Source organism: Strigops habroptila, chromosome 10 (assembly GCF_004027225.2).
Source record: "Strigops habroptila isolate Jane chromosome 10, bStrHab1.2.pri, whole genome shotgun sequence".
Classification (NCBI taxonomy): Eukaryota; Metazoa; Chordata; class Aves; order Psittaciformes; family Psittacidae; genus Strigops; species Strigops habroptila.
Window position 1 is genome coordinate 38,405,947 of NC_046359.1, and position 27,916 is coordinate 38,433,862.

Sequence of the window (27,916 nt, forward strand, 5' to 3'; positions counted from 1 at the left end):
GGGCATCTGAGTTCTTTGTGTTTGTACAGTTAATTTCAGGACACTGGAACAAAATTCCATGTTTTTAAAATAAGGTTACAAATACATGATGTTTTGCAAGGGACTTGTGTGCAACTAATCAACAAATAGGTCTTATTGGCTAGTTGTGGGCAATTTCAAAGTCAGGAGGATTGTTGGTTAGTGTGGTCATTTGGAGCAAGACTCAAACTGGCACCCAAAGGAGAAATTCCAGGAACTAATTTTAGCAGTTTGGTCTCTCAGTTGGAGAAGGTGGTTTACAGGTACTTATCTCTTATTCAAATGTACTACTTTCTTGCCGACTGTCCTTCAGAAGTTATTTAGGAACAGTTTAAAATGACTTTTTAATGAGTTGTTTTTTCATACAAAGTTAGAAATTAGTTGTTGAACGTACAGTGAAGCAGTAGAGCATGGTTGCCCTCCAGCCTGAGCGGCACATGTGTGTTGCAGAAGTCTGTATGCAACTTGTTTGCAATTGGGTGAATATCATACTATCTTACTCATTGGTCAAGTATATAATCACGTTAGAAGTAATTAAAATATAAGAAAAAATCTTTTGGCTCCTCGATATGCCTGATTAAACCTGATTTTTAGCTGCATCACATAGGTTAAGAATGTTGCTTATCAATTTCTAGTATAATAGGAAACATTATCTTTGCTAAAATTTGATGCTGCATGAGAGGGTGGCAGGAAGAACCCTTCAAATCTACTTCAAGGGTATGGCTGAACCAGGGGTAGTCAAAGCAGATTTAAGCAGTAGCGGCATAAGGTGTCCTATTGATTGCTTTATGCTCTTGTTGTTACTAATTACTATGAAAAACTCCAGTTAATTAGACCAGCTGTTTGGCTGTTGTGTCGTCTACTGAGAACCATGGTCAACCTTAGAGAAACTCCAATATAGGAGAGGATAAGGAGGCCGTGGAGCAAAATGGGGTTTCTTTTCTGTTGTTATGTTGTCCAAAAAAGCACGGACCTGGATCCCGATGAAGGAATCCATGTTAATGTCAAAGGATCATGTCCTCAGAGGTGCTTACTCTCTGTCAGTTTCACTGAGAGTTGATATAAGTGGAATTAGGCACCTAAATAACTTTGTGTATGCGTGGTCTTTGAAGTTAAAACTGTAGTCCGCAGCCTTCATCTTGTGCTTGACCCCTCTGCAGAGCAAACAGCATATAATCACTGGGGGGGCCCTTCCAAAGCAACTGCCTTTAAGTAAACAAACAGAAAATTAAATAAAGCTTTTGGAATCCAATGTACAGGTCTGAAGAACTAGTTTTATCCATCTGTAAAACAGCTTTTCTCATAGCTGTATTTCTGATTTCCTTTGAGGCAGTATGATTTTAACAAGCGTTCACTTTCTATGTCAAGCAGGCATTTCTTTCAATCTGACTTTTTAAACAAGTAGGCTAGGCAAAATCGTGATGTTACTTAGGTAGTCTGCAGCACAATTTCTTAGCAAGTATGACTGCAATTAATAAATTGTGTTGCAAACATATTAGGCTGTTACCATGTTTGAAAATCGCTTTACAAGCTCTCAGTTTACAGGCTTCCAGTTGATCAGAGTTAGAAACACCTGACATGTTAGAAATTGCTTATGATTCAAATATGACCATAGAAATTAGACTCAAGTGGAATTTAATACCACTTCTCGCTTAACTAGAAACTTCTGTTTTATTTGGAATTCTGTCTGGAGATAACACTTCCCTGACTGATGTACTGAGGGAAATGTCGCTTCGTTCCAGTGTTTTCAGTTTTCCTCTATGTCTGTTTGCTTAGGTCAGCTCAGTGCCCACTTTCCTATGTGTTAATATGTAGAAATGTTTCCAAAAGGTTAAAGGAGGCTGAAAAGCAAGAACTATGTAAGAGTAGAAAGATCCGCCTATCCAGCAATGCCTCAGGAACATGCAAAAACTTCTTTGATGTCCGAAGTCTCAACTGTGAAGTTAGTGGCAAGCTTTCTCAGATGTCTGTGATAAGAAAGAAAGACCTCTATGGAGTATTTGTAGAGTTATCTAACCCGCACAAACCTGGCTGCTTCTTTGGTGTGAATTTTTGGGTGAAGTGATCTGTTCTCAGAATAATCTGCCTGGCTCCTATGGCAAAACAGCATGGAAAAATCTCTCTTTTGGTGCATTTAGAGGGATATTGTCTCCCTCAGAAAGTGTATATAAGATAAATGGAGGAGTTGTGGGAAGAAGGGAAAGAAGCTTCAGAGTTCTGCTTTGGTTCTTCTCACAATAACTCTCACTTCAGGTAAAATTGTTACTCCTTGCAAAGAATCCCATAGGTTGATTGAATAGTTTGAGTCACAGCATGCACTGTATACCAGCATGATTTACGAATTGAATTCATAATCCAGGTACCTGGGCGTGTGAATGTATACTGTATACCATCATATGCCATGAGAGGGGAAGCTCTGGAATCAGGTGGCAGTTAGAAATCAGCCATGGATGTAAGGTGGCTGCTCGTATACTGCCAAAGGGATTTAACATAGGTTCCTAACCCATGAAGTCCCAGCACTGAACATCACCAGGGCTGGGACCCATTGCAGATCCCTGAGATGCAGATCCTTTGCCCACTTCTCCCTGGTACATAAATATGGTACATAAATATAAACCATTTTTTAAAAGTCCATCAATAGGTGTAAAACATGCTTTTTCCATAGAAGTAACGAAGGTAAAGACGACTGTGACTATTACTATGGCCTATTGAAAATTACCTGTAGCTTAAATGTTTGTAGTTTCTTATTATTGGTGCATATGCTTTGTGTGAGCAGCTGTTTCATATTTCCAAAGTAATCTGTGATTCTATGATTCTATAATCCAGTGCCATAAAAATATGTGGTTTTCCTTCTTAAAGGAAAACTGCTACATGCTAGTTGTACCCCAGCTGAAGGGACCTAGAGCAAATGTGTGTGAAGTGAAACTGCTTCAGGATAACCTGCCTTGGTTTAGGGGACAGTTAATGATAACGTTTATTTTTGTGACTTGTCTGCCAAGTATTTGTACCCTAATTAGGACCTATTTTGAGGGCAGAGCATGTGATCTTGTAAGAAACCCCTTGTACAAGATGGGAAGGGCAAGGGGATTTTAGTCCTTAGTGCAAACAAACCCCATCTTCTTTACGTAGCATCCCCTGAATGTGTGCATTATTTCTAGTGTAGCATATGAATCCCTGGGCTCATGTAGAGGCATTTCTTAAATTGGCTCATGGGAGTAGCTGTAGCCAGCTAAAGTGCTCGGGTGTAGAGTGCTGGGGAAGAAACTGAACTGAGTCAAAGCATAGTCACAGTTCTTAATTCTACATAATGTCTTTCGCAGTAGAGTAGAAAATTACCTTTATGACTAGTGGCAGGACCTGTTGTATAAGTAATCCAGCCATGGTGCTGGTTGGTATCTCACTTTTCACTTGAACCTCTCTGCGATGCAGGTCTTGGAGGAGTGAGTGCCTGGTGCAGCCTCTGCCTGGCTCCTTGGTAAGTCATTCGAGTCTATCTTTCTGTACATACAGTCCCTTTCCAAACTGCTGAGCAAAAATAAGGGTTTTTCTCATAGAGTGCTTTAAAAGAGAGCTACTAATCAATTTTTTCTTATTATTTTATGCCCTGTGATTTTTACACCACCCCCACCAGCTGGTTAATCATGCAAAAGCTGAACACTTCATTAGCCAGAACATGTTTGCCCATGGGCATTTCTGTAGTAAATTAGTTCTTTCTATTTATACAGGTAAGTCATGGCCAAAAGTCTTTAAGGTGCCAAAGGTAAGGGTTTGAATCAATTATTTTTCTGAGTTTTCAAGAGAAGTAGGTTTAACTTTGCGCACTGTTGATTGGAAATTACTTTTGAATTAAAGATAGTGGGATAAATGAGCATTCTCAGGCTGTTCTGAAACACATTGCTTCTTTCTGGATCTCAAATTTGGCCTTTGTAGTACAGCCTGCCTTAAAGAAACCCCCCAAAACCAAAAAACAAACCCAAAACCAACCCCCTCCCCAAGACAAAACCACATGCATGTACCCACCTGTATATATATACACACATATATATATATACGCAGTATCTGCATATACATCGCAAGACTTTGCTTGTTTCAGTGGCATGTGGCATATTGACCAGTGTTTTTCCTTTCTTACTCTGTGCCTTTTAAACTATTAATTGAAAATATGTGGTTTGTAGATTCTTTTTCCCCTCAAATCAAATGGTGCCCTCTGAAAGCCTAGTTTAGCTCGACAATGAATTTAGCTTTCAGGCTTTGGCCATTGCAATATTGTTTGAATGCCACCATTTCCTGCAATCAATGTAATTTTATATCTACTTGGAATAGAAAGTCAAGATGGTGATTGCCTTAATTTAACTCAGTGTTTTATTCATTAAGGAGCTGATCCTGAAGTCCTTTCAGATCAAAGTCTGTCTTGATTTCAGTGGAACCTTTTGGCGCACAAGGTGTGCGGTAGCCTTCTAAAATGTTGTCATTGTGACTAGTGAATAAAAACTAAATGTGTTGCTAAATTTAGGCTGTTGCTCATGTCAGCTTCCTTTTCTAAATGACGGTAAGTGCATTCCATAAATAGTGTGCCTCTTATGTTGTCATATCTCTTTGGCTTGCTTTGCAGTATTTTACAGGATATTTGCAAATGAATTTTGTGTTCAGTAGGCAGGGGATGAAAATAACACTACTCGTTGGGTCTCCATTAACCAGCAGCTAATGAGGAACCATTTCAAAGGCTGGATGACTATAATTCAGATTAGCCTGCGTGCCAGGCTGCTCTTGCTCCAGCTCAGGCTCGTACTGTGCCATGCTTTTGTGGTCTGGAGGGACAGAGCTGGTGCTCCAGCACGGAATTTTGTTGGTTAAGTTGTTTGTGCTTCAGTTTCCCTTTTGGAAGGTAGGAGAGAAGAGTGAGTGTGTGTGTGCGCATGTAGATAGGTGACAGTGCTCTTGACCTCCGCAGTCAAGTGTTTTGAGATGTAATGAAATACTCTACAAACGCTCTACTTGTGCTCGCTGGTTGATAGCATTGTTACTTGTAGAAAAGGGTACTACATGATGACAGTGAAGGTGGTCCAGACTGGCCCTTAATTAATTTTATTTTCAAAATCTATATTAGTGGCTGTCACGGGGGCACCTGGGCACTTCACGTCAATAAAATAATCAATTTAAAAAATGTGTAGACCAGAACTCTGTGTTCACTAACAAAACTCCTGTTCCCCGCTACGAATAAAGGTCAGTCCAAGGCTGGCCAAGCAAGCAGGACTCGCGTTCCTGTGCCTTGGCGCTTGCCAGACGCGGCTCTGGCAGAACACCACCGGCAGCACTTCCAGATGCCCGTGGTCCCTGCAGAGAACGTCTTGCTGCTGTGCCGATGACTTGTTAACCCCCTGCACGTCTCACATAGGTTTCAGGACCAGTGGGAGAGGTGGAGAAAGGCCAGTCCTGATTTAAAATGTGACTTTGCCAGTTGCGAGCAGCCCACTGAAGCGCAGAAGACAGGGGCTTGGAGGAGCTGTGCTGCTGAAGTAGAGACAGAGACCTCCTCCCGAAGAGCAGGCTAGAGCTCTCTTAACTGAAGGAATTGTATTGATGATAAATGTTACATTATGCAAGCTTAGCAAATTCTCTAGGAAAACAATGCTTCCCAGTTTTTTTCTTAATGTGTTAATATTTTATGATACCTGTGCATTAAGGGCCGGTTCCTACAATCTTTAAGTGAGTTTGGGCTGCTAAATTGCCTTTATGGACTTTAAAAAACCCTACTCCTGGTCATCACGGATTAGCTAAATTCCCAGTCTCGTTTAACATGCTGATGATATAAAATCAGCTTGTTTCTGGTTTTCATGCGTTAAGTGAGCACGTGTAATTAAATTAAATGTTGTTGCAAAGCTGCATTTTGTTTATCTGTATTAGTACATTTGGGGCAATAATCACACTTTAATACATATCTAACTGTGCAGACAACACTGAAAGTAGGAGTTCCTGAACACTGATGTAATTTTTTTGAATATGAAATGGTTATATATTTTGATGTCTTGAAATCCAATTGAACTCAAGCTGAGCTTAAAAATCCAAGGTCTGCTTCAGGAGAATTCAGGCCCATCTGGCTGGTGGGTAGCAGGTGTGCAGTTTGTGTGTGTGTGTGTGTGTGTGTGTGTGTGTAAGGTAGGGAGGTGATCGCAGAGAGTGAAGCATTTCTCTTTTCCTGTAAAGCTTTAATTCCAGTTTAATGCTGTGGTCTGAGGCTCTCTGCAGTTTAAGATCTTGCATCGACATCTATTCTGGGTCTCCATTTCTAGACAACTTAATGATGAATGGCAGAATCAAGTAAGTGTGCATTGTTTTGGAAAAAATATGGTTTCTAATTCTTAAGGTTTGAATTTAATTTCTAGTTACATTCTTTGTAAGGAAGTGTGTCTTTATAAACTGATACATACTTGATCCTTGAAGACCCAATGAGAAAGGTTTCATTGTGGCATGTGGTATCAAGGTCTTCTTGAGAGTTGTATGTTCCCACAGCAACAGAGAAGGTTTGTTTCATCTATTTATTTTTATAAAAGCAAAGAAAATATATTATGTAGTTTCTATTTTCATCAGGCAATGGACATGTTCTACATTTTTGTGTTACTGTGATTATAATGAAGGAGGGTTTTTTAATCTTTAATCAAGCAACTCTACTCAGCCCACCTTATAACTTGTAACCTTCAGAGACTTATCCCAGCCTTTCTTGTTTTCCTCTTTCTCCTTCTCTTTCTTCATCTTTTGATCAGATACTGCCAGTTACCCTCTGCCTGGAAGCTTTTTACTTAGGAGGTATAAGAACCTGCTCTTCATTGACTTGTGGCATTAGCTATCAAGTCACCTCCTTTTTGAACTCTGATCAGCTCTCCCTCTTTCAACTTTTAAATATTTCCTGTTCCTTTTATTTGTCTTCACTGCTATATAACTTTGTGCTGGAATGTCTTTCAGCACATGTGGTTTTTATGGGAGTTGGCACACAAAGCACTACTTAACAAAATAAGTAAGCAAACAGTCATACTTCTTTTTACATATTTTTTAACTTCACACTACTACAGTAGATGACACTTTGCTACTGTATTTCATAGGGTTTTTTCATGGTGAACTGAATTTCTAATGTGGAGTGGAGCTGGTGCTGTGTTGCCAAGGGAAGTCCATCTGGTTTGACAGACAAAATCAGAAGTGTTTCTCTGGACATTCCTGTAAAAGATATCTCTTTTATTCATTTGCTTGTATGGAGTTAAATGGAAGAGGTCACCCCCTTTGACAGAGCAAACTCTTTTTCTAGCAATAGGTTTTTGCATGAAAACATTTTTTTTTTTTATTAAGTCATCCATACTGCACCGTAGGCTGTTTGAGTGTAACAGTATGTTACAGTCTGCAAAGTTAATGCAGTTAATATTCAACTGAACTTTTGGGGGGTTGCTAATCCCTTAGGCGGGCTTAGCAGAAAGGGCAAACATATTTATAGCACTTTGAATCAGACTGCAGTGAACAAGTAAGAGTATGTGTTATACCATGCAAATGTTACACAATTTCCAGAAAACTCAGTGCATAACCATCTTTTAAGTGCATAACCATCTTTTTTTTTAAGTTGGTGAAATACCTCATCTGTAAGAGTTGTTTGTTCGGTGGACAACAGGGCTGTTAAAATGAAGCTCTGTGAAAGGTCTTGAGATTCCTGTTCTGGTGATAAATTCTGTAAGTTCTGAACAGATTTATGGGCTGCTTAGTTAGGAGCTAACTGTATTCTTTAAGCTCAGTCATTTATATTATTCCCTAATAGGATTTCATTGGACTTTGTCACATATCTGACTATGACTGAGTGTGAGTAAGGTTGTCAATAGCCTATTCCAAATGGACCATGGTCTCTTACTATCTTTATAGTATTCTTGAATGATCTTTCCTCTGAAGTGGACGTGTGACATTGGTTTTGCTTTGGTTAGAGTTGTGGGCACACGGGGCAAAAGAAACAAAAGTTAAATCACGAGTTGTGGGAAGTTTATAGAGAAGCTGCAGAGCTCCGACTGAGAATGTCCAACAATGAGGGTCATGTTTCTGTGAGACAAAAACTCTCCATATTTAAAACTTGAGTGTAAAGTTATGCTGAAAAGGCCCTGTAAAGCTACCAACCCATCTGGAGCCAGAGAAAAAGAAATTATGATCTTGGATTTTCCACAGAATTTGATTGTGTAGAGTTTTTTGTCTAATAAATACAACATCCATCAAGTGGTAGTCAACAAAAAGTCATTTCTACATTATTTTATTGCGAGAGAGAGATTGTAGTATGTATGATAGATCTTTAAGGTGAACTTCTGGTTCAATACAAACTCAAAATACAGGTCTGACAAAGTGGCTGTTCTAACTAAGATTTTAAAGTATATTTTACATTTTGGCTATTTCTTCCATTTTTTCCCCTAGATATTAAATATTGGAACGAGTGACTCCAACATGGAACCTGACCTTAAAGGAGGCTTGGGTGCCTGAATTTATGCATATACTCAAGTAATTTATCCGTTTGCCACCTTACCTGTACACACTCTCTTCCTTTTCCTTTTGGCCTTTGTGAACCACACTGACCATTCATGGTCCTTCAGGAAAAAAAGTTCTACAAAATAATGGATGCGACAGAATTGTTTGGAAAACTGGAATTATGTTGGTAAAGATTTTCAAATCTATTATATTTTCAGTTAAAAATAAAATGACTGAATACCAGAGTAAGTTAAGATTTTGTATTGGTATTGTTTATATCTGAAGTACTAGAAAATAACCAGTTTATTACAGGTAAAATTCCAAATGCCAGATTATATTAAAATACAAGCTCAAAGGTCAAACAGCCTCTCCCAAGGAAGGAAGAAAGGAGGGAATTTGGGCTAATCAGGTTAAGGGCCAGCAGGTCTGCAACAGGTACACAGGGGTGATGTGGCCAACACTGTTGTGGGTTCCTTTGGTTCCTCATCCTGAATGTCCCCAGCTCATCATTGCATCAATCGCAAATCCTAAGCAAGATTCAACCTTATGCCTTGACAGCTCTAACAAGACTCTGTAACATTTCTGTTATTTTATTAAGCAGTAGATACATCCATAGTAAACACCTAACTTCACAGAGTACGCTGGTGAAGGTGTGCTGGATCTTAGCTACACATCCTGCAGCCCTTTGGAGCTTAGACATCAAGGAAACAATCAGCAATGTTATTGGGAAACCCAAGAGTTAACACTCCAGTGATGGTAACTGTGATAAAAGGTGTGTGTGTGTGTGTGTGTGTGTGTGTTACTGTGCTGTACTCTATACATTTATGGGCTCTTTTTATAGTAGCATTCCCAGGAGCAGTCCAGGTCCAATCAGGACTGGTATGCCATTGTGTGAGGTGTTGTTCTAATTCATGTGTAAATGTGGAATGGTTGCTGCCCTCAGGATATTACAGTGAAATTACAAACAGCATAAAAAAATAGTAGGAGTTGTGGAGGAGAAGGAGGGCAGCTGCAGCGAGGTGCGCTTGTCTTGTCAGGGATGTGGTACGTACAGCCTGATACCAAATGATGGGCATTTCATTTATTTATAAGTCTGCTGCCTTCAAAACAATTAGCCTCATTGTCTTTCGTTTGTGTCTCAGTTATTTAAACAGAAATGTAGGAAGTATGAAATGAATCACTCCTGAGATCCTTCTAGCCTCCTGTTCTGTCTCTAGCAATGACCAACACCAGGCGCCTTAAGCAAAGTTGTAAGAGCCTCACAATGGGCAGACATGGGATAATCTTCTCTCTACATGTTCTCATCCTAATCTTTCATTATTAGGGATTAATTTAAGCTTTGAAGCAGGAGGTTTTTAAAGAAAAATATTTGGTTTTTTCCCCCTCTCCACTGTCAGCCTTGTTTGAAGTATGAAATATCCTCCCAAGCCTGAGATCCAAGCTGTTCTCAGAGTAATCCTACCTGCTCCTTGGTGTGCTGACCAAATCTGTGGCTTGGGAACTGGTAGTTTTTCTTCCTCTGGTGCCAGAAGGCAGTGGTAGATACTTTTCCACAGGGAGGTGGGTGCATAAGCATGTTGAGTAGTTATGGCCTGGGTGTTCCCATGTCACCGTATGTCAAAGCTGTGGTGCTGCAGCTGGACCTCTCCCTTTTCTTTTGTATTTTAGTGGGTAATTTGCAGTAAAGCACTATAGGAAATAACCATAAATAAATCTGGGAACCTTTGTATTAATTTCTTTTGCTAGCTGTGTACATATGAGCAGCTTGCCATTTGCATATGTGAATCTTGTCATAACAATTTCGGGAAGTGATTTGTTAATAATCAAGTTCTCAGAGCAGCTCTAAATCAGTAATTGATGTAGGTCTGGATAAAGCAAGCTTTCCGCCTGCCTATTTTGTAGAGCGTTTTTGCCAAGTTTCAAGCTAGTGTGAAAACTAGCCATCAGAATAAAATTTAGGACAGCTGGGATGCTTTGCAGTGAAGACTTTTGGCTCCACAGTTCAAATAATCACAATAGCAGCTCAATTTAGCCTTTGGCTGGGTAGGTTTGGCAGGGCACAATGAAAAATAATTATTTCATGGCCTGCTTATTTGTCCCTTAACAAATAAACTCTCTGACCTATGCAGGCTTATGTAAATATGCTGCCGTATGTGGGCTTGTAGAACGCTGTCATGTCCCCATTTGGAAATATGTTTTATTTCACCATCATGTTACTAACTTTTTTGGAGAGTTCTGTTTGGGAAGCAAAGAAAGGGATAGGAGGTATTGGATACTGAAGCCCAGACAGCCAGGCACAGAGTCTAAAAAGCCATCTAACAGTTTTCTCTCTGAAAACATATCCCTATTAGTATGCAGTGTTTTCACTGCTGTAATAATAAGAGCAATCATGATACGAGCAAGTCCGTCTCTTTGCAGCCTTCCCACGCGGGATGGAGAATGACAGCTCCTAAAGCATTTGGATATTTGCCTGAATGTATGCTGCTTAGCTAACCATGGTTCAACTTGCTCTCCATCTTACGGCTTCCTGGATATCCTTCTCAATTGGTTTGGTGACAGCTTAAAATGTGAGACTTGAAGGGGGGGGAGATGAAAGCTTAGCAAAAGGCTTTTTGTGTGTATATTTAAGGGGAAGTTTTATTACACTTGATGATGGAGAGACGTGCCACACTATTTTCTGTTCTTACGATTTTAGTATTTGCACTCTCTGTTGTACTGGCAACAGCCAATCCATAACATTGTCTTGCTGTTTCCCACTCTGGAGGGGGAAAAAATAAACAGAAGAATACAGATTGATGGGGTTGTCTTCTGACACTACCATTTTGGTTCTGAAACAGTAAAAGGAAACCTTTTTCCCAGTGATCTGAAAGTTCTCTCTAGAACGTCTGCATTTACACACTCATGCATATACACAGACAGACATGCACACACACATGCAGAGGCTCTTGCTGAGGTGGCTATGATCTGTTTTTAATAGTGGCACTTCTTCTCAAAGTGTCATTTAAAAAAACCATCAGCAGTCATGTCATGCATCGGGATGAATTTCTAAATGTAAATGAGATTCTCTCAGTAATTTATTTACATTTGTTTTCAGCACAACAAATGAGACATCACGTAGCTTCATAATTTCCCATGACCGAGTCACCAGCATGAGGTGTGTAATTTACCCTGATTTAAGATGCTTATCTAGAGGTTCTTGCAACAATACCTGGTGGGCTTTTTTTCTGCTACTTTTTGCTGGCTTTTAACCCATCTACCACACCTCCTTCTCTGTTTTTCAGTTGAAAAAGAATTAGAAATGTCTCTCCTTGAGGTCTTTTTTCAGTACTGCTGAGAGGGATGGCTTTGTTGCCTTGTTTTGTATATTATTGTCTCTGCTATTTCCTTCTCATTTGGTAAAAATCATAGGAGGCTTCCAGAACATATCTTGCTTTACAATCTGATGGTGCAGGAAGGCAATGCTGATTGTGGACATTTCTGATGGAAAGATGTTTGTCCAGACACGAAGCATGAATGGGAAGCATCCTGCAGTTGTTGGTTCTCTCCCTTTTTCAGCTGAAATACTAAATCTTAGGTCTGGTCTTGGCTCTGCTGCTGACTTGGAGTTTCTGATCTGCCTGTGGCTTTAGTGATACTTGGGTTGAGAGGGGATGTGAACGCCAGTTTTCAAATAATGTGGACAGAGTCATGTACTACAAAACTAATTTATTTTAAGCCCGTAGTTGGAACATTTAGATGTCTAACTACTTGCTTGAGTATTTCAGGTAGGTAGATGATTAAAGGTGCAATGTACCATGCATACAAATTTGTACTTCTTACTTGCAGACTCAGTTAAGGCTTGACTGAAAATCAGGGCAGTAGCTTTTGCTACTTTACAGGCTAACAACACAGGAGAACGGAGATACTTTGGTGAAAGTTACTGGTAGTTCAGCAGCAGTACAAAAAGCTATGCTTTATAATTGTGCTGTGGCAAGTTTGGGATGTTATCATGTTATCATGCAAAAATACATCTTTATGGAGATCTGCAGGATTAACCATATGTGGATGAACTTTTCCTTATGGAGAGAAAGCATGACATTTCTTTGTGTTAATTCCCAAAGAAAAATTCAATGTATTCCTTTAAACTGAACAAGTATATTCCAAAAAAGAGTAGATTTGGACTGGGTTTTCATGTGCGTTGTACATACTAGGAGCCAGTTGAGATTTAATTTCTGGCCTGCTGGCCATTTCCTTAACATTGCATGGGTCTAGCACCAAATTATGCTGATGACCTGTTCTATCACCAAATTATTTACAGAGCTGCGGTTAAATTATAGAAATCTTCCAGACAAGCAGTGCTCTGGGCAAATTATTTCATCAAAGTTATTTTCCATGGTGTACTTCAGCAAAAGCTTACAGGAACAACATTAATCTTTTTTTGGTATGTGATTATGCATATGTGGTAACAGCCACCTTGTCAGAAATAGCTAGCTCTCTACCTGGGAAAACAGAAGGAAACCAGGATATGAAAATTAATGATCTCTTTGCTGTCCTCAGTTTGAAGCACAAGTTTTATGTTATGAAAGTAAGGACTGGGGCCAGTAGTAGGGTGGCCATTTCTGTACACTGTCAACTCCTTCAAGGACTTTTGTGGTTTTCTCTGTAGACTTACAACTGCACACCTCTGTGCTCTTGTAAAATCAGATACTGCATAAGCAGATCAGCTGGCTTTGCTAGTTCTCTGTCACATCCAGGCCCAGTGGTCACTGTCTCCTTTTACGGGGAAGTACCTTTGTATATCTGAAGGCAATATTGGCTTTTACCACGTTACGCCCATCTAGCAAGACTTGAGCTGCTGTATGATTATGAGATGTACAAAGAGAATATAAATCCTAGAAGCAGCCCTAACTCCCGATGATAATTGGCATCTCAAACTCTGTTCCAGAGTTTAGGAATATCGTCAGGGTAGAACATACATATTTGGGTTTATATGGTCATACCTACTAGGTGAAACCATACTTACCTGTAGTGGTTCACTTGGAAGAACTTTGGCATAGCTCACTATTTAAGGACTCTGGATGCAGTGTTAGCTCAGTGGTTTTTATCACTGCAGATTTTTACAGTGTTCCATTTTAACATGTTGGCACTGTGGGAGAAGAATGTCTTCCCAGCCTCTGCACTGGGGTGCGCTTCTTGTTTAATGAACATAGAAATCCAGGTTTTAAACTGACTCCCATGCGTAAATTCTACTGGCAAAACAGGTGCTTAAAAACCTGTGTTTTCCAGACCTCCACTGCCCATATCTTCAGCATAAAACTCAGCCACGTGTAGATGGCAGACTCAAATGGGACCTCTGCGCTCAGGGCCCTGATGTTGAACGTGTTGTGAGGAAGGATAGCTCAGAAACAGGTGAAAGCTGAAGGTCTTTGTAAACTGGACATGCATTTAACCTGATTTCCAGCTGGCACTGGGCTCGTTGTTCTTACATGAGGGCTGCACAGGGTGTTTGGGCCAGCACTGAGGACACCACTTGGCTGTTGAGCTTGGTGGGCTCAATCCAGGCACACGAGAGGTGGGACTGCAATAGCTGGAGTTTCATTGTGTTGTCTGAGGATTATTTTGATTAGCAGGATGTGAATATCTGTGAAAGCTGGGTTTTCTTCACTCAGGATCCTTAGCAGAGGCAACTCTGATTAAGAGCCCCCTTAATTTAGAAATGCTCTTAAAGACAGGAAGATACTTAAAGCTGGCTTTGTCCACCAAATGGAGGAGCTATGCTCTCGGGGCCCATTAACAGTGCTGCCTGGATGGCCACTGCTGCACAAATACTGGGAATTAAGTCTCTAAAAACCCCAAGAAGCTCCAAATTGTATATCTCACCAGTTCTTTACTCCCCCAGTTGTAATCCATATCTCACTTATTGCTAGAGTCAACAGTCTAATGGTAACAAAAATCGCAACCTTTCATCATCTATTGATTTTCAGTCTTTAAAAACTGACAATAAGCTATTTTTTTTGTCCAATTTCTCAATAAATAGGAACATTTATTGGTTTTTCAGTTTTATTGTATTACATTAGAATATATTTTACTGCATATAGTGGGTAATGTAGCATCAGGAGACATGTTTACGTTCAGCAAGTAACTTTTGAAACTGCATAACTCAACTGAGATATGTAAACAAATTTGTAATGCTAGTTTAATTTAGATTACAATGCAGAATACTCAGGCTTGAGCTCATTTTTCTATTTATTCCATTAAGATCCTCTAACTAATGGAGGAGAATTGCCATAAAAGTAATTACAGTAGAACATCAGTAAAGGTGAACATCTACTTTCTTTTCTATCAGAGAGAGGGAGGAATTTTGTAGTTACGTAAGCATCACAATATCTGGGTTCCTTTCCTAGAAATCTGCCACAGACAATGTTGTACAGGTTGGGCAAGTAATAAATTCTGTCTGTGTGATGCTGTGTGTCAAACAACGTGGCATGAACATCTTTCTCAGTGACCTCTGTTACCTTCTCTCTCATTTTAAACAAGGAGACAAACTGGAATATGATTTAGCCCTGGTAGACCTTGGGATGTGGATCCTGAGTTGCCTCCCCCCTGCCACCTGCCTTCATGGCAGAAGATCACCCGGTGGGTTTTTCCCATTCCAGAACCTGTCAGGTAACACTGAAGATCAGCAGTTGCCTCTTGCTTACTCTTGCGATGAGAAATGGCAGTTTTATGATATTTTTATCCCTGGTGTAGAAGCAATTTAACCTTTTTTTTCTTTTTAGTTAAGAAGCAGTTAATTTCTCTTCTGGTGACATTCAGACCCACAGCCAAAGACAGTAAGGGCTCTGTTGTTTCCATTCTACCAGCAGAAAACCTGAGGTGAAGGTGCCACTGCTGAGGTGGGGATGTACAAAACAACCTCTGCTTTAAACCAGCTGTGCCGCCTCACTGGTCTTTGCAGACCCATGTGGTTCTTCTGCTTCAAGGCTATCAAAGTCATCCTGGCAGGCGTCTCAGATGAAATATTTCCCCTAGATCATGAAACATTTTCCTGTACACTATGAATGCAGAGACAGTTCTGGCTTATGTTTCATAACCATTGCACAGTAGACAGAGAGAGGAAGGAATTGGGTGAATTGGGTGTGATTCTGCAAGGCACGGGCTCTTTCTCAAAAGTTGCTATGGATCTGGCTGTCATCTCTGGTTCCCAGGATCTGATGCACAAGGAGTTAATAGATATCCAGTGACCGAAGCCATTTATATTTCTCTTTGTATAAGGAAGTGAAGCAGAGCATGTAAAATTAGAAAGAAGAACCAAACTTGAAATTCTCTGACTTTATGACTAGTGTGTGTGTGTTATTTTCCCCTGATCTTTAATTACATTCTGTTCTGGAGTGGGGAGAGGGGGGGAATGCTAATCTGGTGCACCAACTGGGGGAAAACCAAACTGTTTTACAGGGGAGTCTAGATGACAGCACACAGCAAATGCAAAATTTGACATTCATATGAAAGTAAGCTAAGCAAGACCAATAGAAGAGAGCCAAAAGGATTGCAGCAAGAGGAATACAAGGGGTTTAAGGAAACCACAGTTTCTCTATTTATTGAAATATTACAGCCGACCTTTAAGGTGATGATAGGATGTAGATTTTGTAGAACAGCACCAAGAGAGATGGCTGTTACAAAGGGAATATGTGATTGGATTCAGGTTCATGAGAAGCTGGGTATAGAAGAGGATTGCCCTTCCCTCTTTGAACACGTAATATAGCGGGGTATGTCTCATTACACTGAATGGAAAGAGGCTGTTTTTAGGGCTGCTGTTTGGTGTACTTGCTGATGAATTTCCAAGGGGTATTTTGATGTTTACTGTAGAGATGCTTCCAGTGAGTTGGAGAAGATGTGACTGAATATGAAGCTTAGTTCTGTGAACGTACAATCCTGCTCTCTGTGAGTCTGCCGTAAGTTGTATGTTCAGTATCAGTCTGCAATAGTAAATAATTTGTAGGAGTCCAGCTGTGACTGGACAAACAGCATCCAGGGCACAAAGTCACAGGATACTCTTTTTCTTCTCTCACTGAATAAAATAGCCTTTAAAAAACTATTCCCACTTCCAGTCAAAACATTAAAGCCAATGAACTGGGTGGACACTTTAAATCAAATCATAGAATGATTTTGGTTGGAAAGGACCTTAAAGATCATCCAGTTCCAACCCCCTGCCATGGGCAGGGACACGTTCCACTAGAGCAGGTTGCTCCAAGCCCCTGTGTCCAACCTGGCCTTGAACACTGCCAGGGATGGGGCAGCCACAGCTTCTCTGGGCAACATGTGCCAGCGCCTCAGCACCCTCACAGGGAAGATTTTCTTCTTAATGTCTAATCTAAATCTCCCCTCTTTCAGCTTAAAGCCATTCCACCTTGTCCTATCACCACTAAAAAGTCCCTCTCCAGATTTCCTGTAGCCTCCTTTAGGTATTGGTACCCTTTTGCTGGGGTATAGTAAAGATGGTCTCTGCCCTGTTCTTTGGTTCTGATGTTTGCTTCATTCCCTTGGCTGAGAGCTGGGTCACAACACACTGCTATGCTCTTCTGCACCATGGGAGCTGAGCTTCTGTGCAGAAGTAAATGTCTTTGATAAACAGCTTGACTTAGCAGCACTATATGCTTACTGTTTGTTGGAGTAAGGAATGAGGGATGTATTGGAGTAAGGGATGAACTATTTAAAACAGAAATCCCAGGGCGGTGTTCTAGTGTCATGTTTAAAAGGCAATGAAGAACCTGACCTAAAGATATCTTGCGTAAATAGAGGTTTAGGCACAGGTCTTACCTTTTCTCTGAATTCTTTTGATTCTTTTTTTCACTTGGTGGATAGTATGTTCCAAAGGACCTAAGTTCTCCTGTGGGATGAGAATGAGGGCAACTATGACATGTTACAATTTGACACCTTGGAGTGGCATGTAAAGGCATCTTTCCTGCTCCCCAGTGGCGCTAACCCATGATGAATAATCATGGAGCCAATGGGGTAGCATGTCTTGTACTCTGCACCAGCTGTGACTGGTGTGGATCCCTGGGGTGATGCTGAGGATGAAGTGAACCCTTGTGTGCTCGGATGTATCGATTATAAGCAGATCATCACTCAACACCCGTGTTGTTGTGACATTCTGGGCAGTTTACCTCTGCCCCCAGGAACGCTTGTAACAGTGAGCTTTAATCTGGATTCCAATTTTAAATCTAACTTTTATGTGAACCCTTAGGAAAAAAAAAGAAAGTTGAGCTTTTAAAAAGAAAATAAGTGAAAGGTGGAACGAGAGAATAATCAAGATTATTTTTTTTTTCTCTTTGGTTGATGCTAGGAAAGAAAAGGAACATACTATGGATCCTTTCCTCTTTCTCATTGTGTTTTGATCCAGCCCATTACACACACTAGTCCCAACACCTTCAATCATTTCCTACCAGCTGTGTCTCTGGGAGGCCAGACTTTACTCCTGTATTTTTAGCACTGTACTGGCTTGGGGCATTCCCTCGGGGCATCCTCTGCTACTTGCTACTTCTTACCGCTCTCAGCTGCATGTGCACATCCGTGCCCAACATCACACTCAAGCCGTACAAAGGCCACTTGCCATCATTTACATTTTTCATTAGCCTTCTAAAGTAGTTGCTCAAAAATTACAGTGGCTTTCCTAGCTGTTTGAACTCTTTTGGAAGGCTGTCATTTTGGATCACTAGTCTACTAGTGGCCTATAATTGTTATGCAAAACATTGCACAAACATAACTAATTGCACAATTAAGATTGCTTTCTCCTCCTCATCCCATTCATCATACTCCTCATTCACACCTATAGTCAGCATCTGGCATTAACAAAGGCCGTGTTTGTCGCATTAATACATTCCTTTTGTAGTGAAAACGCCTTTTGTATATCCCTTTGTTACTTAAGGGTCCTGTCAGCACATTCAATATGCCTGAAAATGGTGTTTAGAAAGCCCTGTAGTGGACATCCCTTTTCCAAAGGTTTAATGGGAGGGTAATGCAATGCTCCAGGAGACAAACAACTCCCACAGCTCAGAAAAGGGACTGGATCCACATCAGCAAAGGACCCCCGTAACAACGCTGAAGTAAGTAATGCAGTGTTTTGCTACTTTTTAAAATCTGGCAAATAATGCAGGATAGCTTTTCTTCACAGTGGACATTTCAAGGTCATCAGTCCCATTAACCTGATGTAGCTGCATAATGACTTTATTCTCATAGTCCACACCAAAACCAAGCAAACCAAATCCATGTTGAAAAGTGCAGGAGGTAGCAGGGAAAAGTCCGTGTATGCGAAGCAAAACATGAGAAACTGCCTGTTACCCTTACTGCCAGACCTAGTGCTTGAATATAGTGACAGTGTGTCACTCATATAAGGGCAAGATGGGAGTGTCTTGGATTGGAAGCCTACGGAGGTCTGCAGCACTGTAATTCTTCTTGGGAAAAGGAAATGATGTAAGTATCTTCTTCTGGAATCGTTCCCCACAACTCTATAAATTTAAAGAAATAAAAAACAAATAGAAAATCGATTTTTAAATGACAGTGAATTATTGTCATTAAAGGATCTGTAGTTTTGTGTCAAGGGAAAAAAAAAAACCCCAACCAAACTTGGTGTACTATATCCTACTTTTCTGAAGCATTACTTAATGTACCAGTCATTGCTGGGAACATGGAGTCCTTTTAATGCTAGTCAGGTAATATGTCATTCTCTCTGTAGAAGCTCTGCGGCGGAGACATGAGTTATATACTGATGTAGCTATCAGAATATCATGTGGTAGCACTAATGTGAGTCACTACAGTGGAGTTTGCCCTGTTCGAAATTTTTACATAATTAAAGTGAGTCATTGTCCAAATTCTGCCAAAGTGCAGATGTCTTTAATTCAACATACGCAATTCAGCTTGCATATGCCTTCCATAGGGTGAGCATCTTCTCCTTCGTACACAGCCCTGGGTTAACTCTGGTCTGGGAGCCATTTCCTTTCGCCATTCAGTGTGCAATGCTCCCATTGGAATCTATGGCAGCTTTGGTAAAAATAGCTGGAATACCCAGACCTTAAAGAGACCTCTCTGCTTCATTTTATGTTCTGCTGGTAATTCTTTAAATGCATTGTAGTTAGACCAAAACAAGTTTTGTATTTTTGTTTCTGTGATAACGAAGGATATGGCCTATATATCCCGGTGAAATACGTTCAGTTGCCTTCCACGGCATCTGTCTCTGTACCAAGGCAAAGACCAGAGAGAGGATTAGAAAGGTAAGGCAAGTTTCTTTGAAGGAAAGCAAACTGGGTATAAATATTCCATAAATATTGGGCTTTTAAAATTATAAACTTCAAGATGGTGGATGGTTTACTACTCATGGGTAGTTAAACCAGATGGTTTTACCTAAGATTAAAACCACCCTCCATGCAGTTAGCTGTATCATCTACGTTTCTGAAGATTTCATACATCATTTGCTTTCTGAGGTCAGAAGATGATCCCATCTGAGTCATTTGGCTGAAGAGGCAATAGCTTTTCTTTCCTTCTTTCCTCCTTCTTTCTTCCACTCTTTCGCTCTTTCTATCTTATGTCTCTTTCCTCCATCCTCTCTTTTTCATTCTCCCCCTTCTCTCCTTCTTTCTCTTTATCTTCATCTTCTTCCCCAACTCTTTCTCTCTCATTCTTTCTTATCCTCCCCTCTTTTTTCTCAGCTGCAAATCTCATTGTTCTCCATCTAATGCAGAAGCATAACAAAAATGTGGTTAGCCATCACATTCAGAAATAGCTCATAGTTTTGCTGGGCACAGAAGGAAAGAAGAGGCATGTATGGAAATGTTGGAAAAAATGTCTGATTAACTCATGAGAGATAGTGAAAATGACTAAGGCTGCTCTGCTAGTGTCTGAGTCACTCAGTAGATGCTATTTTATTTATTAACGTCTTCCTTAATAGGGACATTATCTATAATGTTTACTACTGTAAATTCTTTCCCAGGAAGGGAGAAGTTGCATTTAAAACCATTTCAGTTTCACCTGCAAGTTGTTCAGGGTGATGTACCACGTGTTTGATGAACTTGCAGTGATTTTCAGAGTCGTTGCCAGGCCGACTGTCAGGCAAGTTTCGTATGCATTACTGATTTACTTCAGATGTTTAGTACAAGCTGTAAAGGGGATGACTAGTTCGTTTGTTTGGGAGTTTCAGCCTTCTATACAAGCTCTATACTCATAATAACACTGGCAAATATGTATGTGTTCTTGAAAGGTAACCTTTGAGCCTTACACCCAGTTTTCCTTCTGAACCATAAAACGGTGTGATACCTTTCTTTGCAGCTCAGAAAGGGAGGCTGTGTTACAGGAGGAACTTGTATATTTTATTTAAAAAGTAGTTGTTCTCGTATGGAAACACTGCAGCCTTATGTATGCTAGCCCATCCAGAGAGTAGCCAGACAAAGGGGTATATGTTTCAGACAGCCTCTGAGAGTCCTGAAAGCTGCTTTAATAGTTTATTGATGACAGAGAGGAGGAATAAATTCCTCCCGTAGTCTCCCACCCCACGCTGCTCAGTTAATACTGCCAGCAGAGGAAGAAGGAAGTTCTCACACCTTCACCTGCTGCAGAGAAAGGATTACACAGGTAAGCAGTCCTGCATGCCAGGTACATAAATAGTTAGACTCAAGAGCGTGTTATTTTTGACACCCTCGGTGCCTACTCCCTCTTCCTGTTAATGTTTAAGTTTTCTGCCTTGTTCATGATCTCTGAGCTTGTTCCTGTTAACTTTTTTTTCTCGCTAGTTGTAAAAAATAAAGCTGCGTGGATGTGCTCGAATAGCGAGACACAGTGTCCTAAATGATGTAACTCAGGTTTTGGGAGCAGGATAATTGCGGTAGTGTGAGGCTCCTTTTAGAATAATTAGTCTTGCTGAGAAGCAGGGTATAAAAGCCTGTGCAGAGCACAGTAATAATGCAGTTACACCATTTCCAGTATTTGTGTGCCCCCGCATAGCACTGCAGATCAGAGCAGGCGGGCCCACAATAATGGTCAAGGAATGATTTCATCTTTGCAGCCCTGTGCCAGGACTGTGATACAAAATAACGTGGGATTCATTCTAAAGGAAAAAGTGGCGCTCACCTTCCATACTAAACTCTGAGATCATTAAGAATCATTTTTACAAAGGAGAGATTGATGTTTCCGTTCATGGAGCCAAAGCCTGTTCTTGTGCCCTGTTACTACCTGGCTCATGCCCATCCAGGAGTGAACTCTACTTCAGCTGCATGCACTTGCACATGTTGGGATTTCCATTTCAAAGTACAAACAATTCTAATATTAAAAAGGCTATTTCCCCAGTGGGAGTATGAGTTGCATGAGCTGCTTACTTTTCTTTTTCGTCTTTTGATCGTATCTGATAACACCTTTAGATCTCTCTACAACTTTTTCTTTTTTCTTGTCAGCATCACACTGGACAAAATGTCAGTAGAAGTTAAAGTGGAAAGTGTCCTTAGAGAGATAAAGGTTCTCTTTCACTACCCGCTATATAGTTGACTCTTCTGCTCTTTTCTGTTGGGGTTTAGCCTGCTGGGGCGCTTCATTGCTTAACTTAAATTTACTTATCTGTTAGACAAATAAGGGATAGCCTTGGCCATTAAGTAAATCTACTGATGAAGGGAAAAGGGATTTTCTAGAGCACCTGTGTGCCTTCCTGAGACGCGGAGTCCAAAAGCATCTGATAAGGTAACCTTCAGCTGGTTTTCTGCAATGACTTTTATCAATGAGTCCTAAAAGCATTGATATTTTCAGGCATTATAGCTGAAGAGAACTGCAGTGTCCTTGAACAACCCACTGGGCAAAGGAACAGCATCTCCATACTCAGCTGGTGAATTCCCATGTACTGTCATACCTGACTTAGTTTTAACTTTCTCTCTGGGATGTCCAGTGGGTAGCAGGACGTTGGCTCTACCCAGTATGCAACACTAGGCTGGTACTGCTCTCAGGTGCTGCCCGGATTTGCTGTTGCCCTCAGAATGTCTGCTTCTATATTGTATAGTGAGGATAATCCTTTGTTTAATTTTTTTTTTTAACATTTTGAAAGGAAAATAGGGGTCTCATTCAGGTCTTTCCATTTTTGCATGATAGTACAGTTGAACGACGTGTACATGTGTTAATTAAACATCCCTTCTTATCACTGTTTTGGTAAGTGTCCTGTAAATTTAATCACTATGACACCTCTGTACACATTACAATCCTTTTAAAGATCTAGAGAAAAATCCTGGTGGATTATTCAAAGCACTAAATCACACAGAATTACAGTAGTTATTAGAGGCATTAAAACCTGTGATAAGAAGCTTTATCATGCATTTTTGGGGAGGCTTAGTCTTTATCAGAGATGACTGTAAATAGAAGTGAACAGTAAAAAAACTTGATAACAGTTTATTTTACAGTACATCAATAATCAGGTGTTGTAACTACAGTATAATTACATAATTATTGCAGAGTAGGTAACTACAGTATATTAGTTTTCTTGTTTTCCTATTATCACAACTACCTGCAAGATCTGAGCCAACAAGGGGCCTTATTGTACTCCCATTTATCCTGCATTTACACATACATGCATACACACACACATATTTACATTATATATGTTTTGACTGACTTCAGAGGAGTTGAACGTGTTTACATGGCGGAGGAACAGGCAGTGTGACAATCTGAAGTTGATATAATCTCTTCCATATATGTATATATACACACACACATATATACATATACACACATATGAGTCCGTTTATCTGAACTCAGGACAATAAAGGAAGGGAATCAGATTTTAGCTGTGGTTGTATTTAACCATCTTTTTATCCTTTTTTTTTCCTCCCTCTTTTTAGGTCTGGAAAAGTTGTGGTATTCTTAATCACTTAGATAAACCTCAGTTACAGACCTACTCAGTGTGTGAGTGTTTATATTATATCTGTAGCTTATTTATCTCTGTACATCTGCATCTGAATATAGATTAGATTAGTCTCTGTTAATTGTACTTGGGCTGTGTGTGCATGCCTGCGTTTACATATTTCCAGTAGTAACCCTGCAATGTTCAGTCATCTTGGGGTGTAGGCTAAGTGAAGATAACCAATTAAGCATGACTTTCTCATTTAATGCTGTTTATGATGTTAAAGGTTTCAGTTTATTACAAACAGTTGTGAAGCTGGCAGAAGAAATGTTCACGTTGAAATTAAAAGCTTTTCTTGTTAGCAAGTGCTGAAGGTGTAACGCAAAATGTGGCCCATGTGGAGTATGGAGTGACTTCTGCTCCTCACAGCTTCAGTAGGAGCTCAGTGATACCTCTAAGTGCAGATTTGGGCAGTGCACCCCAAGTAAGCTACAGAGAGTTTGGAGATTAATCCAAAGGAAAAGCAGTGAGGGTGGTAAGAGTGAGAGGCAATGTGACCTGCCAGGAAATACTGACAGTATTGGGGGTGCTCAGCCTGAAAAAGAGATGTCTGAGGGACAACATGGCAACTGGCTGTAAAAATACAAAAGAAAGTCAGCAATTTATTCTTCATCTCCATGGTGACAAAAGGGAGGGTATGAGAAATAATTTGTTAAGCAGAACCAAACAAGATTTGGGTTAGGTATTAGAAATGACCTTCTAAGGTGGATAAAGCAAAACACCAGAAAAAAGGCAACTTGGGATGTCGTGGCATTTCTCTTGTTGGAAATTTTTCAGAAACAGGCATAGATGGTCCTGTCTTGAGGCACAGAGGGGGATAAAAGGCATCAAAACATCTTGACAATACTCCTAGCTCTGTTTTTTTCTGTGACTTGATGATGTCTTGTTTAAGAATCATAGCTGTGAGAAGGTGACGTGTTCTCAGCTTGCTTATGAGTGGGTCAGAAGAAAAACAGATGGATTGCTCATCTGAAATAAAAACTCTATTTGGTAAAAGGCATTGGAAAGAATCATCATCCACATGGTTTTAGTAAACTGCTGAAACTTCATTTCTATCACGATTTGAGGGCAGATGCTGTATTGGCTGAAGCTGGTGGCAAAGCTTCCCCTGGCAGTAGCAGAACCAACGTTAATTTATACCATAAAATCCTTAGGTTTTGCTCATTTTGAACTAGTGATTGCACATGCCAGGCATAGTTTATACTGCTTAATAAGAAATTGTACAGTGAGAATAATTGCATTTTGAAAAGTAGTGACCCTACTGTTAACTTAAACTTTGTAACTACCATGCAGTTCCCACATCTAAGTCTAGTAGCAAGTATGAATGTAAACTTAACATACTCTAATTTCCTTTTCTTGTCCTTTTGACTGAGTAAAATGTCAGGTAATCTATTTACTACCTAATACTTGTTGATTAGAGGACTCCATGTGTAATTTTCAGGTGAAATAACTCATATCTTTCTGGTTTTTTTTTCCCCTACCCTGATGTGAAAGAACTCTCATCGAGATACCAATATAACTTTTATGATGCTTTCTAATTATTTTCTAGAAGAAATTTGGGGTTTATTTCTATAGGAGCTGACATTTTTAGTAAACGCTGAGAAGCAATGATCCAGTCGGAGAATAATTTGCTTGATACACCAGAACGGTACGGGTGATGTTCATGGCCCTTCTTCCACCTAGCCTATCATCAAATGATGTGCAAAATGCCAGATTGATGAGTAACATGGAAGCACTGCACTGGCAGGACAGAAAGGTTCAAATCTTAATACGGAGGACTGATTTGGAGGTTGTTAGTTCCTTTGCAAGAATTGAGGAGGAAACATGAACAGAAAGATGCTGAGGTTGCTGTTTGTGGCTGAGGCCACTTTCACACAGTCCAGCGAGTGTATTTACAGTGCTTATTATACTGCTGTGGGTTTGGTCTCTCTTTCAGAGAGACAAGGGGTCTCCAGTGGTTATCTGAACACAATCACAGAAGGGCTTTCTAAATTTCTTTTTAGACTCCTGGCATTTCTAATGCTAAGTATTTTAAGGATATGGTTTTCTAAAAAATTGTTTTATTTTAGAAAACAGACTTTTTACAGAGGCATATTAGAGAAGAAAGGGTAGGATTATTAAGGGAAGGGAATTAATTGTGTCACTTCTGTGGGCATTAGGCAAATTGCCTCAGTTGGAGTTAAGAGGCAGCATGGGAGTATTTAAGTATAGGGTACCTGCCATGCACTTTATGATAGTCTTAGCTTACGACCTTATATCATTTTATTTCTCTATTAAAGCAAGGCATTCCACACTGAGACTGCGATTGTGCACGGAGCGGTATTTAGCATCTCATGTCCTGAAGACTACCTGGTGTACTGTGATAAAACAGGGAAGGGAATGTTGAGTACCTGACATGTTTGTTTGATAATCCAAGAATTAAAAGGTGCTATCTGATATGTGGTAGGATGGAAGATATGTAAATGAGATGGAAAAATGTCTGACTTGGAAGTAAGTTCTATGTGTTTTACCCATAAACCTATTTTAAACGGTACAGCAGATGCCACAGTAAAGAGAATAACTTTAAAAGTAATTACAGGCCACCCAGAAATACTAGACCAAGTCCCTGACTCCAGCGGTAGTAAAGACCTTACAGGTCAGTCCAGTGATGGTGCTTAGCATTTATGTGCTAATTTGGCATTTCACAAAGGAGTACTCAGGTATCTAGGAACAGACTGTGCTGACTCAGAGAACCCGCCAGCCCTGGGGAGAAGGGAGAGAGACTGATGGAAGATATTGTTTCTGAGTTTTATTTTACATGGAACAAGCTCTTGCAGGAGGAGCAAGAGGATGCCTTTGGAGTTTTGGAGGATGCCCGAGATATTTTCTGCATAGGAGCACATTGTGACGCTGCCAGTGAGCACTCTCTTTAGCCTGATACCAAGAATATTGCTACCTCTGACACAGGCAGAGGTAGTTTAGGCTCCTAAATAGATTTTGATGCATGTTATGTGGTCCAGTACTTTGCAGAGAGATAACCGGGACTGTGATGCATCTCTAAGGTTTGTGAGATGGATATTTCAAGTACAGGTGCTTTTCAATGAGAACAAAGCTATCATGGGTATTGTATTGCAAACCAAGCACAGGCTCTTGAATTTTGTGGAGCCATCTGTTTTTCACAGCAAAGAGGATGTGTGTTCGTGCAACAGCCAGGCCTTATATTGTATCTACATGGAATAGTACATCAGCACTTTTTCCTCAATAAGTTCTCCTTCACAAGAATTCAGAGCTTCACTTAAGTGATGTAACACGAGGCTCAAAATGCCAAAGAGGTCCAGATCACTACAGCTTTGCATCATTTAGGCTACGTGGTGCAGTGAGATTCACCAGTCTAAGATGTGCTTTTGGAAAGGTGTAACTGCCCCATTTCATCTAAATGGACGCCGATTTGCCTACTCAGTGATAAGCCTTTAATTGTCAAACTTGCTAATAATCTGTGTGATTAAAGGTATATATAAAAGGAGAGGGAGGAGAGTGGAGAAGCTCTTTATGAAAAGCTGCAAAGTCCAAAGCAAATAACAGCCAATATTTTACAACAGACAGGAATGAACTGGGCGGTGTGTCCATGTACATTCATTAAATTGTTAAAAGGCAAAGGCCAAAGAGGCTGGCAAAGCCCAGGGTGGCATCGGGAGCCTCCAAAGGGAGAGTCAAGCTCCCTAAGGGCAAAGGCAGGTCAACCAAGCCAGAGCAGCCCAGCAGAGCCCATGGGTGTGTACATCCCTCTCCATAGGGCAGGTGAGGCAGGCATGCCTTTTCTGAGTGGTGTCCCATGCTTATCTTTGGATGAAGCTCAAAAAGGAACTGCCATTTCCTTCGTGAATTCAGCCCCAAATGGGACTCTGTTTGAGGTGTCAATAGGCAAAATGTGGTTTAGCGCTACAGGGCAGAGCACGGGAAACAGAGTTTTTCCATGTAGAGTTTGGCTGCTAATGTATGTAATGGGCTACTTACTTGCTGTAAGTTTGGCGTGTTTATAATTTGCCATTGGCTTTGAATTGAGAACGTGTCACAGTGAGACACTGAAATCCTCTGCTGAGGAAATGCCTTTCCAATCTACCATGCATTCCTCTAAAGGAAGCAATGTTACCTACTACTTCTGCATTTAATAGTTTCCCTGATGTTAAATAAATACAAACACCAAAGGATTTCCCAAAAGGGTTGGAAAAGCAATTTCAGAAATGTTGTTTCCAGAAGAATCACTGGAAAACCAGAGTATTCATTTCTATGGGAATTATGTTTCCATTCCTGAATTCTTTTTCTGAAGTTTATTTTTCAGTAGAAATTCTTGCTGTCTATTCACATTTGATTTTGGGATTCTCTAACTATATGGGAGATAATGCCCATGTTAAGAGTTATTTCATCTCTGTTTCATTTCCCCATCTGTAAAACAGAAATAATAGCTCCTGTTGTACAGTGCTTTAAGTTCATTAACAAAAATACTGTTGAAAACTTAGGTACTGTATTGCTTACAAC

General features: G+C 40.3%; 1 protein-coding gene across 4 annotated transcripts in view; it reads left to right on the forward strand.

Annotated features, from left to right (window-relative positions):
• The window catches only part of ESRRG (estrogen related receptor gamma), a 380,477-nt gene that overhangs the window by 29,305 nt on the left and 323,256 nt on the right, over positions 1–27,916 (forward strand). Inside the window, exon 2 of one of the 4 annotated variants that reach the window (XM_030500071.1) lies at positions 3,448–3,493. The exons of the other annotated variants lie outside the window; for them this stretch is intronic. The gene's annotated coding sequence lies outside the window, so the exon portion shown is untranslated. The remainder of the gene's footprint in view (positions 1–3,447; positions 3,494–27,916) is intronic. 4 annotated transcript variants of the gene reach the window in all.